This window comes from Lithobates pipiens, unplaced genomic scaffold (assembly GCF_037356315.1).
Source record: "Lithobates pipiens isolate NorthernLeopardFrog02 unplaced genomic scaffold, aLitPip1_a1.2 Scaffold_19, whole genome shotgun sequence".
In the NCBI taxonomy this organism is placed as follows: Eukaryota; Metazoa; Chordata; class Amphibia; order Anura; family Ranidae; genus Lithobates; species Lithobates pipiens.
Window position 1 is genome coordinate 518942682 of NW_027507764.1, and position 11614 is coordinate 518954295.

Here is an 11614-nt window from a genome sequence, read left to right on the forward strand (position 1 = left end):
ATGTCTGCATGGTTGTGGTTGCTGTTCAGCTTTACCTCCTGTAGCTGTGGTTTCAATAGAAGCCTTTTTAGTAGATGCAAAATATTCTCCGCATCGTGCTTGCATTCTGTGTATCATCTGATGACTTCTGTCCCTTTAGTATGTAGTAGTAAATCTTTATCGATATGTAATATTGAAGATTTGCTCACTGCCTTTGATTTTTTTGTGAGCTTTAAGCCAATTTCTCCTGCCTTTAAACCTAAAGAACAATTTGTATGCCAGTTCAAAATGTTTAGCCTTTTAATGTAGTCTATACCAGTGGAGGCTCTTGTGAAACACACAGCCCATATGAAGCCTCCCCCCACCCACCCATCCCTCTGTCCCTGATTCATCCCAACCACCATCTCTCTGTCCCTGATCCCTGATCCATCCCACCCACCATCCCTCTGTCCCTGATTCATCCCACCCACCAGCTCTCTGTCCCTGATCCCTGATCCATCCCACCCACCCACCATCCCTCTGTCCCTGATTCATTCCACCCACCAGCTCTCTGTCCCTGATCCCTGATCCATCCCACCCACCATCCCTCTGTCCCTGATTCATCCCACCCACCAGCTCTCTGTCCCTGATCCCTGATCCATCCCACCCACCCACCATCCCTCTGTCCCTGATTCATCCCACCCACCAGCTCTCTGTCCCTGATCCCTGATCCATCCCACCCACCATCCCTCTGTCCCTGATTCATCCCACCCACCAGCTCTCTGTCCCTGATCCATCCCACCGTCCTTCTGTCCCTGATCCGTCCCACCGTCCTTCTTCTCTCCCTGATCCATCCCACCCACCATCTCTCTGTCCCTGATCCATCCCACCGTCCTTCTGTCCCTGATCCATCACACCTACCATCTCTCTGTCCCTGGTCCATCCCACCCACCATCTCTCTGTCCCTGATCCACCCCTCTGTCCCTGATCCACCCCTCTGTCCCTGATCCACCCCTCTGTCCCTGATCCACCCCTCTGTCCCTGATCCACCCCTCTGTCCCTGATCCACCCCTCTGTCCCTGATCCATCCCTCTGTCCCTGATCCCATCCCACCCACCACTGATCCAACTCCCCACCCCACCTCCATCCTTCTGTCTCTGATCATCACCATCCCTCTGATCCCACCACTAAAGGAAAACATGTAAGATATTGCATTATTGCAGTCACTAAATGTGATGACTGTATTTGTTTTATTTTATTAGGCTTTCTTGTACTTCATTGTCTGCGGTGACCTCTGCCTATTGCTGTTTCCCGAGCACCTTTTTTGTGTTTCCTGTTTTTTTTTCTCTGGTGAACGAGGAGTGTGGCTGGGCTGTCAGACATATTGATGTGTCATTAGAACCTGGTGTATAATGTAGAGCCTGGTATATGATGTACAGAGCCCTGTCTATAATGTAGAGCCTGGTATATGATGTACAGAGCCCTGTCTATAATGTAGAGCCTGGTATATGAAGTATAGGGCCCTGTGTATAATGTAGAGCCTTGTATATGATGTACTACAGGGGACGGAGTTGGTGAATTCTATAATGGGTGGGGCTTATGAGAAGTGGGATGGGTCAAAAGGGTGGGCGTGGTCTAGCGCCCCCCCATCTTAAAACTTCACCAGCCGCCACTGGTAGAGAGGGTATTGGGGGATAGGGTAAGGGAGGAGGGTGGAGCCTAATTGACATCCCGGCGAAGTGCAGCGGTCCAGCACCAGGCGAGTCTCAGCAGCAAAGTCGTCTCTCCGTCCATGGGGCAAGAAGGTGAAAAACAGCCACTAGGTGGGAACATCATTGCGTGTGTGGGATCTCAAAGAAGGTTCCGCTAGCTCCAGTAGAGCCAAGTCCAGACTGGAGGTAGCGTATATAGTTTCGGACATGTAGACTGTCCATGATTGCCATATGCTGTCACACTTAGCCCGTGTACCCCTACAGGTTGCCACCCAATATTCCGCTTCTCTGATGTCATTCACTTTTTTGACCCAGTCCTCCACTGTGGGAGTCCTAGTTTGTTTCCAGTAAATCGGTATAAGACGTCTGGCCGCGTTCAACAGATGCGGCAGAGGGCTTTTTTTGTATCTACCAATCGGGATCGGAGGAATGTGCAAAAGATAGTTGGCCGGAGACAGTGGCACATCAAGATGCAAAACTGCCTCTATGCGGGATCGGATGTCCTCCCAGAATGGCTTGATTCGTGGGCAATCCCACCAAATATGAAGGAGGGTGCCCAATTGGCCACATTCCCTCCAGCACCGGTCCGATACCGAAGGGTAGATACGTGCTAAGTCTGCCGGCACTCTGTACCAGCGAGACAGTACTTTAAAATTAGTTTCTTGGGTTTTGGACTCCATGGAGCTAGCGTACGTGAGTTTGTAGAGGTGGGACAGTTGGGCCGCGGAAAAGTCAAGTTGTAGCTCCCTCTCCCAGACCCGTATGTATGTCGGTCTAGCGACCTCGGTAACACAGCCCAGCAAGTGATATAATTCGGAGATCAGGTGGGGAGTGGGTTCATCTGCTACAAAAAAACGCTCAAATGGTGTAAGGAGCGCTTCGTCCCTGATTAAGTGGCCATGGGCTTCAAAAAAGTGGTGCAATTGCCTGTATAGCCAAAAATTCATAGCTGTCTGCGCATGACCGGTCTGCAGGGATTCATAGCTGTTCCACACAAATGTCGACAGAATGCTATTCAATTGGGTAAAAAACAGTTTAGGGAGGGATATGGGTATCATTTGTAAAAAGAATAATACTCGGGGCAGGATATTCATTTTAATAATATTAATGCGGCCGAACCACGTAAAAGCGGTTTTGGTCCACTGCAACAAATCCGCCTTGATCGCATGTAATAAGGGGGGGAAATTAGCGGCATATAAGGCATCAAAGCAGTTGGTCAACTGGATGCCCAGGTATTTAATAGAAGACGTGGCCCAGGTAAAGGGGAATGCTAATTGCAGGTGGTCCGCTTGAGGCAGGGCGAGGTGAATAGGCAAAATCTCAGATTTGGAAAGGTTTATCTTGAAATTGGATAACTCACCAAAAGTCCTCAGCTCCTTCAACAGAACCGGCAACGAGATCAGGGGTTCAGAGAGATAAAGGAGCACATCGTCCGCATACGCCGACAGTTTGTGCTCCGTCATCCCAACCTTCAGGCCTCTAATGTCTGCGTTCGCCCTCACCCTGCAGAGCAGTGGTTCCAGTACCAAGGCAAAAAGGAGAGGAGACAGTGGACACCCCTGTCTCGTGCCGTTTCGAATCGGGAACCGGGAGGAAAGCACCCCATTCACCTTCACCTGTGCACACGGAGTGGAGTACAAGGCCATAATCGAGGACATCATACGCGTCCCCAACCCCTGAGCCTCCAGTACCACCCATAAGTACCCCCAGTCGACGCGGTCAAACACCTTTTCGGCGTCCGTCGAAAGGACGATACAAGGTTTAGGATCAGGACTGTTACGTGCCCAATGAATGAGTTGGATTGCCCTGATGGAGTTATCTCTCGCCTCCCTGCCACGAATAAACCCTGCTTGGTCTGGGTGGATAATTTGGGGCATAAGACTCCCAAGTCTGTTTGCCAGGACTTTTGCTAGAATCTTAATATCGACGTTAAGAAGGGAAATCGGTCGATAGCTCTGGGGGACGGTAGGATCTTTGCCCTCTTTTGGCAGCACCGTAATGTGTGCCAACAGTGCTTCGGTTGGGATAGGCTTCCCCTCCGCGATGGAATTAAAGTAGGTGCACATATGTGGCGTTAAGAGGGGCAGGAAGATCTTATAGTAGGAACCCGAAAAACCATCCGGTCCCGGGCTCTTGCCCTTGGGCAGGGATTTCACCGTTAGCGCAATTTCCTCCGGCGAAATCGGCCGCTCCAAGTCGACGCATTGTTCCGCCGTAAGTGTAGGGACTCTCGCCGACGCTAAAAATTCTTGAATGGCAGCAGACTTGGGAGGCTGAGCGTGTGCGGGCGAGGCCGGGGAAAGGTTATAAAGTTGGGCGTAAAATTCCTGGAACCCCGAGGCAATCTTGTTGGATTGGACCCAAACGGCACCCGAGGGGGAACGGAGCTTCTGTACATAAGCTTGAGCATGTTTCTTGCGAAGGGCCCTGGCCAGCATACGGCCGCGTTTGTTTCCATGTTCATAGTACCTGTGTGAAAGATGCCTGGCCTGCCTACACGTGTGGCGATCTAATAAACGTAAAAACAGGTCACTCTTCAACCTAGTTCCACCTAGATTAGAATTGATATGGACTAAACTCCTGGGGAAGGTACACCAACCCCACTTTGACGCTGATTCACTACGCCTTTGCAACTTATCGAATTTAACTGTGTGTTTTATTCCTGTTCACAGGTAATTAAGATGTTCATTCACAATTGTACTCTATGTTTGGGGCGTCATTGAGCCCCTTTTCTTTTATCTACCTTGGTTCTTTATGCTTGTTGTAAACTTCAATAAACGACTTTTGGAAAAAAAAAAAAAAACAGGTCACGCAATTCAAAAAGCTTCTGCTTAGCCTCTGGGCTCCCCCCCTGCTTATGGGAGAGTTCTGCCGCCTGTAAGGCGGCCAGAACCCTGTTGAAATCCTCTTGACGTGCTTTCTTGATTTGGGAACCCAATGATATCAGTTCCCCTCTAATCACGGCTTTGTGCCCCTCCCAAAGCACACCCGCACTTATCTCATCCGAGGCGTTTTCCCTAAAATAGTGGGAGATGGTCTCCGACACCTTGGCAACCGCAGCAGAGTCATCCAAGAGATTTTCGTTCAGTCTCCACGTCCAGGCCCTGTGGGGACCAGATGGTAATTGAATGGTCACGCCAACCGGTGCATGGTCCGAAAGGGTGATGCTGCCAATGGATGCCGTCTGCAGAAGCTCAAGCGTGGGACGGTCAACATAGACATGGTCTATGCGCGTGTATACGTCATGGACGGATGAGTAATAGCTAAAGTCTCGTCCCGAGGGATGCAAAATCCTCCAGATATCAAGTAAAAGGTGTGCCTGCAGTGATTTGCGAAAGTGTTTGAAAAAGGCATGGGAGTGTGAGGGTCGGGTGCTCGAAGTGTCGAGCAGATGGTCCGGGCAGATATTAAAGTCCCCGCCTAAAATTAAATACCCGGCTTTAAAGTCTGTCAATAGGTCAAGGGTAGCGTCCAGGAAGGTAAGCTGATCAGAGTTGGGGGCGTATAAGGAGGCGAATGTGTACATGCACCCAGCTATGGTGCCCTTTAGGAAAACAAATCGGCCCTGAGGGTCAATTTTGCTATCCACTGGCTGAAAAGGGCACGTCTTATGGAACGCTATGGCAGTCCCTCTGGACTTGGCCTTAGGAGATGTACTGTGAAACCACTGATTAAACATATGGGTGGGCAACCTGGGTAGGGAATGGCTGGTGAAATGTGTTTCCTGCAGGAAGACCACTTGGGCCTTCAACTTTTTAAGTTCCCACCACAATTTGTTCCTCTTCCCCGGAGAGCAGAGACCCCGTAAATTGTAGGAAATTACCTGGAGTGTAGACATGGGAGAGTTGGAGGGTGGAGGACTGGGCAAGCGTCCCAACCCGCCTGGTGTAAGGACCGCAGCAACAGCAGGCTCCTAGGAAAAGGGGGGAGTGAAAAAAGAGGGAGAAGAAAAGGGGAGAGATAGGGAGATAAAAAACACAAAAAAAAGTACAAAAATACCAACAACATAAAAACAAAACAGCTACATCAAAATTAGACAATGCAGCAGTTTGGGGGGAGATGGGACCCACCCCACTATCCGGGGGGGCTCCTAGCCCCCTCCTAAAGTCCCAACAGGGAACTAAACCCATGGATGGATGGCCTATGTGGGGAACGTAAACCAAAACAAGGGGGAAAAGGAAGGTCCCCGCCCCGCCCACCACATCTGAGAGCAGAATAGCCTCAATTCGGGAGAAAAACCGATCCAAAAAAGCAACAAAAGTAAAAAATAAAAGAGGAGGAAAAAAGGGGTGAATCCCAGTGTGGGCTGATTGCATTCGGGGACGTGGAGTCTGGCCGATCCCTGGCAGAGGCCCCCCGCCACGGTAGCCGCACAGCAAACTGCAGATCGCGGAGGGGGGGGGGGTCACGGAGGTAGCTACGATGGCAAAAGAAAAGGGGGAAATAAAAACAGAAACCAAAACACATTAAAAACCCCCCCTCCCCCCACCCCTGGTGCCCCGCAAAGGGAAGAAAAAGGGGGCGCCGTGGCAGACCACCTTCCAACATTGGGAATGTAAACATTCTCCGCCCTGTAGGCCTAATCTGATAGTCAAACAGTAACAAGGGCTGGAGAGAAGTCACCAAAAAGTCTTGCGGCCAAGGCAGCCACAGTCTTCGGCCGCATAGGGCACATCCAGGTCCCTGGAACACCCGGGGGGGGGGGTACAGGGTCAAAACATCCCATTTACAATTCCCGTGGGGGGAGGCCCAGACACCAGCAATCATAGTAGAAAAAGTCCGCAATCAGCCGTCTATCACACAGCCCAGGCTCGGTATCAGTCTCGGGTGGTAGAAGGAACCACTGAAGAGTTGCGGGTTGAACTATGTCTGTCCCTCCGTCGATGCTTGCGTGTGACTGTAGACCATCTGTGAGGAAGGGGGGGGACAAGCAAGTCGCTCGGGGGTCCTCTCCAATCCAGAAAGTCCACGGGATTCAGCCCCAGAGAGGATAGAAAATTTGGAAGATCGTCTTTTGTGCGCAGGGTCACCTGCCTGCCATCCTTAAGCACATGCAGAGAGAAGGGGAAGCCCCAGCGGTAGGACAGCCCTGCAGCCTGGAGCACAGAAAGGAGCGGGCGAAGGGCTCTCCGCCGCATGAGGGTGCGCCACGAGAGATCCTGATAGAAAGTCAGTCGAGCACCATCAAAATCATAAAAGGGCTTACCCCGCACTTTTTGCATAATCCGGTCCTTGATAGTATATTTGTGAAGTTTACAGATTATATCCCTGGGATTGTCAGCGTCTTGAGACGGGGGGCGCAGTGCTCTGTGGGCTCGGTCTATTTCAATAGGAGCAGTGGCTGGGAGTCCCAATATGTCCCTAAAGATATCAGTCAGAGTGGGGACAATATCCCTGGGTCCAGTAGCCTCCGGGAGCCCCCTGATCCTGATATTGGCCCTCCTGCTGCGGTTTTCAACATCATCCAATTGCCCCAGCAGTACCTCAAGCTGATGGTCTTGTGTTTGGCACCTAGATTGCAGCAGAGCAATAGCGGGGAGAGTCTCCTCTAATTTTTCCTCCAGGGCCTCCACTCTGTGACCCAGATGTGTAGTATCAGCTTTAAGCTGGGCAATATCAGCGGTGAAAGCCTTCTCCACTGTGCTAGTGAACTTTTCTAGGTCCTCTCTGGTGGGGAGAGACATAATATGGCGGCGTATTGCGTCATCTCCCATGAGGTCTGAGACCTCTGAGCGGCCATCCAGGGACCCGGGGGATGCAGGGGGGCCGAATCGCTTACCGATCCTGGGGAGGGCACCGGAGAAGCCAGGGGAGACGGTCCGGTCGACTGGGAAGGCGTCGTTGTAGCAGGCTGTGAGGATTTCCCAGCTTTCTGAAGTTTCCCGGTCGATATTGGGTCCATCGCGGCCCTGTCTGTGGGGGCCCGGGAAGAACTGATCCAGCTGTCCCTGCCGCTTCTTGTTACCCTGCGGTGGTCGGGAAGACTGCCGGGATCGTTGGGACATTGAGCCCGGTGATGTGGATCGGATTTCCCCGCTGAGGGCAGCTGATATGTGCGGCGATGGAGCGGAGCTGAGGTGAAGCACTTCCTCACTCCTCCATGGTCAGGACACGCCCCCCCAAAAGGAGGCTTTTAATAATGTTTCCAGCTTCTTATCAGTTGGATCTTTAAATACCTGAGCATTATCCAAAGGACAGGTCAGATTTCTATTCACGCAAGAAACAGCCGCATCGACAGATGGGACCCCCCATTTCTTGGTGAAGCTTTCCTCCAGAGGATAAAGCATAGAAAACCTTTTAGGAGGAGAAAACAGTTTATCGGGATGTCCCCAATCCTCATACAACAATTTATCCATTAAGGGATTAATTGGAAAGGAAAAGGCAGGTTGTGGGATTTTCCTGACTCCCAGGGAAGAAACAGAGGACGTAGCGATCTCAGCAGCAGGCATTCTGAATGTGGTACGCACCAATTCAGTATAATACTGCACCTGTTTTCTGAGCGCCTGGGAGGAGGGGACTCTCTCCTCTTCCTCTGATTCATCCGACTTCTCAAGATACCTGTCCCAAGATAGGGATCTCTCCTCATTGTCAGAAGTGTCATCTGAAAGAGGAATCTCAGCAGAGGGAGGGGATCTACCCCTTTTCCTGCTTTCTTTCAGGGAAGCTGAAATACAATTCATGATTCTCCCTTCAAAACCTTCCAATGTAGCCCTAAGGGAGTCCTCAGTGATGTATACCGGGGCTGAAATATCAGGAGAGGCTGCAAATCCTGACAGGGGCACTGACTCATCCTGTGAGGCTGACTCCAGTCTTGCAGGGGGGGGATGGTAACCTACAGGCATTTTTAGAACCCCTAGACCTAGGCGGTGACTTACCAGTGTCCTTGTTATCTCCCCCTGAGACCCTCTTACAAGGAGACATAGTCCTAAGCTACAAAGCAGAGGTACTAGTACAAAGTGCAATCACTGTTGTGCTTAAAGTCTCACAATAAATATATATGCTTAAACTGCACAACCTGATGCTGAGTAGGTGTCTTAGGTTTGCCTGGATCCAATCCCTTGGGATGCTTACTGCCCACAGCTCCTGTGTCTCCACTTACAGCCCCCTGACGCTCTGGGCTGTAAAACTGCGCAGTACAGCGCCGTGCACACCGAACAACGCGGCTCGCAAACACACTCCCGCCTCCTCCATTAGCACGGAAGCGTGCTTGGTGTGCGTGCACGAGGACTGCCGGTATCCAGGGGGGAAGGGAATTGCCATCGGAGCTGTCTGGGACCCCCAGACTACGTATTACCTTCATTGTGGCTGAGATTGCAGTGGAGACATGAGTCATCTGGGAGAACCAGGCTTCACTGAGCGTGTGTATCTGAAAGGCATGTAAGTATGTATCAGGCTGCTCTTACTCCCCCTAGTGGTGGAAACCAAGTAAGACATACAACTACTCAATGAAGAAATCCATAATATAATTTATACAGGATTAACTTCCCTTACCTGTCCTTGCCGCAGGAATTGCTGAACACAGACAGATTCCAGCCTTCACCCATCACGGCGGGCAGAGTTGTGCCAACCTTCAGGTTTTTTTTGGGGTTCCTTCTCAGAAGAACCTCCTACCTGGACCTTGTAAAAGACTCTGCCAGAAACTTTCGTGCCACTATGTAAATAGTACAGTAAGTCTGATTTTCCCAGAGCCCAGTCTTCCAATAGGAGAGGACTTACAGGCAAAACCTCGTTTCTTCAGATGACGAGGCCCGGGTACCATATCATCTTGGGAGTCAAAATATCGGCCCGAGATATGGATCCGGTTTGTTGTAGCCCTTAGGCCCCCGCAGGGACCTGCACAGAACTTCCTTCATAGCACATGTTTTACGTGACCAACCACCACTGGCAAAGGGAAAAATTAGGTGCCTCCCATATGGGAGGGGTTATATAGGGAAGGAATTCTCCTTAATTGGGGGTTAACCAGTGTCCCATCACCAGAGGTGCCTATATAACCCATTATGTAATGATCCTGTGTCCCGTGATGTATGATCAAGAAATAAGCATACGGCACCTGGTATTCCCAGTCGGTCTTCCATCCAGTTACTAATCAGGCCCGACAATGCTTAACCTCCGAGATCAGACAAGATCGGGCACTTTCAAGGGGATGGGGCCATAGGCGATCTCTTTGGGCACTCTCAACCATCTTGACAAACGCCAACATGGTGATCTTGGGAAACAAGCTAAAAAAAACAAGTCAATGCCAACATTGGAGGCTAAGCAGGGTTGGGCAATCAGTTTACTTGCCTGAAATAGGCATCTCAGAACTGCCATCTGGCTGCTTCCCGGGTTTCCAACTCCTTCAACTAATCCCAGGAGACAATACTTCGCCTCCATCCTGGTGGAGGTTCCAAACACCCGATCAATGGTTCCTGTCACCTCCGTCCAGTAGCAGATCAACTTCGGGCATCTCCAAAACATGTGCATCATGTCTCCCCCCATGTTCCCGCACCGGGGGCAACTTGCGTCCGGCCGTTCGGCCAAATTGGAAAAGTTTACGAGGAGCATAATAAGTTCTATATAATAAGAACAGATGTGACATCCTCTGAGAGGAGAGCCACAATTGACCACAGGCAGTATTCCTGTGGCCAATTATAGCTCAAGGGGGTTTAGTACACACCCCACACTATATAAGGCAGCCAGCACGGTGGCCTTGTATAGTGTGTTGCGGCGGTCAGGGAAAGAGGACGATAGGCAGGGACAGTGTCTTTACTGCTTGGGAACCTAGCACTGTTACAGTGGGTGTTATGTGCCTCCTGCACAGTACACACCTGAAGCTACCCTTTATTACTGGTGTTCAATTTTTGCAATACAGGCATCGGCAGTGCAGAAGTTAGAGTGGGTGTTGTGTGCCTCCTGCACAGTATACACCTGAAGATACCCCTTATTGCTGGTGTTCTGTTTCTGTAATGCAGGAACCTAGCACTGTTACAGTGGGTGTTGTGTGCCTCCCACGCTTGTCCTTATTTTTGGCAGCTGGACGTGTTGAGCCACATCATGCCGAACACTTGGTCGGATGTGAAAGACCAAGCCCTCCTAATGCTCCTCATCCTCTCTCACCCAGGCTCAGGGTACTAGCCTGTGTTCTGTATAAACTAGGCTTTCTTCTGTATACCCTATCCTCTCTTTATACTCTAGCCTGTCGTTTATGTACACTAGAATCTTTGTTTACCTCATAAATGGCAGTGTATATAGAAGGTAAGCTAGAGAATAAAGAAGACAGGCTAGTGTATACAGGACACATGCTAATGTATACAGAAAACAGGCTTGGTTATAGAGAGAGACTGAGACTATTATATTCAGAAGAAAGCGAGTGTATATAGAGAGGCAGGCTGCGGTATACAGAGAGGCTAGTGAATACAGATAGGGTGATGTATACAGAAATGCTAGTGTATACAGAGAGGCTAGAGTATACAGTTATTCTGGGGTATACAGAGAGGCTAGTTTAAAGAGAGGCTAGTGTATACAGAATACAGACTCGTGTATGCAGATAGGCTTGAGTATACAGAGATACTAGAGTAAACAGTGAGGCTGGGGTACACAGAGAGGCTTGTTTAAAGAGAGGCTAGTATATACAAAGATGTTAGTGTATAGAGAGAGTCGAGTGTATACAGATAGGACAGTGCATATAGAGAGACTAGTGTATACAGAAGACAGGCTTGGGTATACATCAAAGCTGATAGTGTATACAGAAGACTGGGTAGTGTATACAGAGAATCTAGTGGGTACAGAAGACAGGCTGGTGTATTCTAGCTAGTTTTTACAGTCTAGTGTATACAGAACACAGGCTGTGGTATACAGAGGGTTTAGTGTATTCAGAGAGTCTGGCGTATAGAGATGCCAGGGTTTACAGAGAAGCTAGTATATATAGAAGACTACAGCATACAGAAGAAAGGCTAGTGAATACA

The 11614-nt window shown here is 50.0% G+C and overlaps 1 pseudogene; it reads right to left on the minus strand.

Annotated features, from left to right (window-relative positions):
• Positions 1–9708: 9708 nt before the first annotated feature.
• LOC143999187 (5S ribosomal RNA) lies at positions 9709–9827 on the minus strand (annotated as a pseudogene).
• Positions 9828–11614: the final 1787 nt, after the last annotated feature.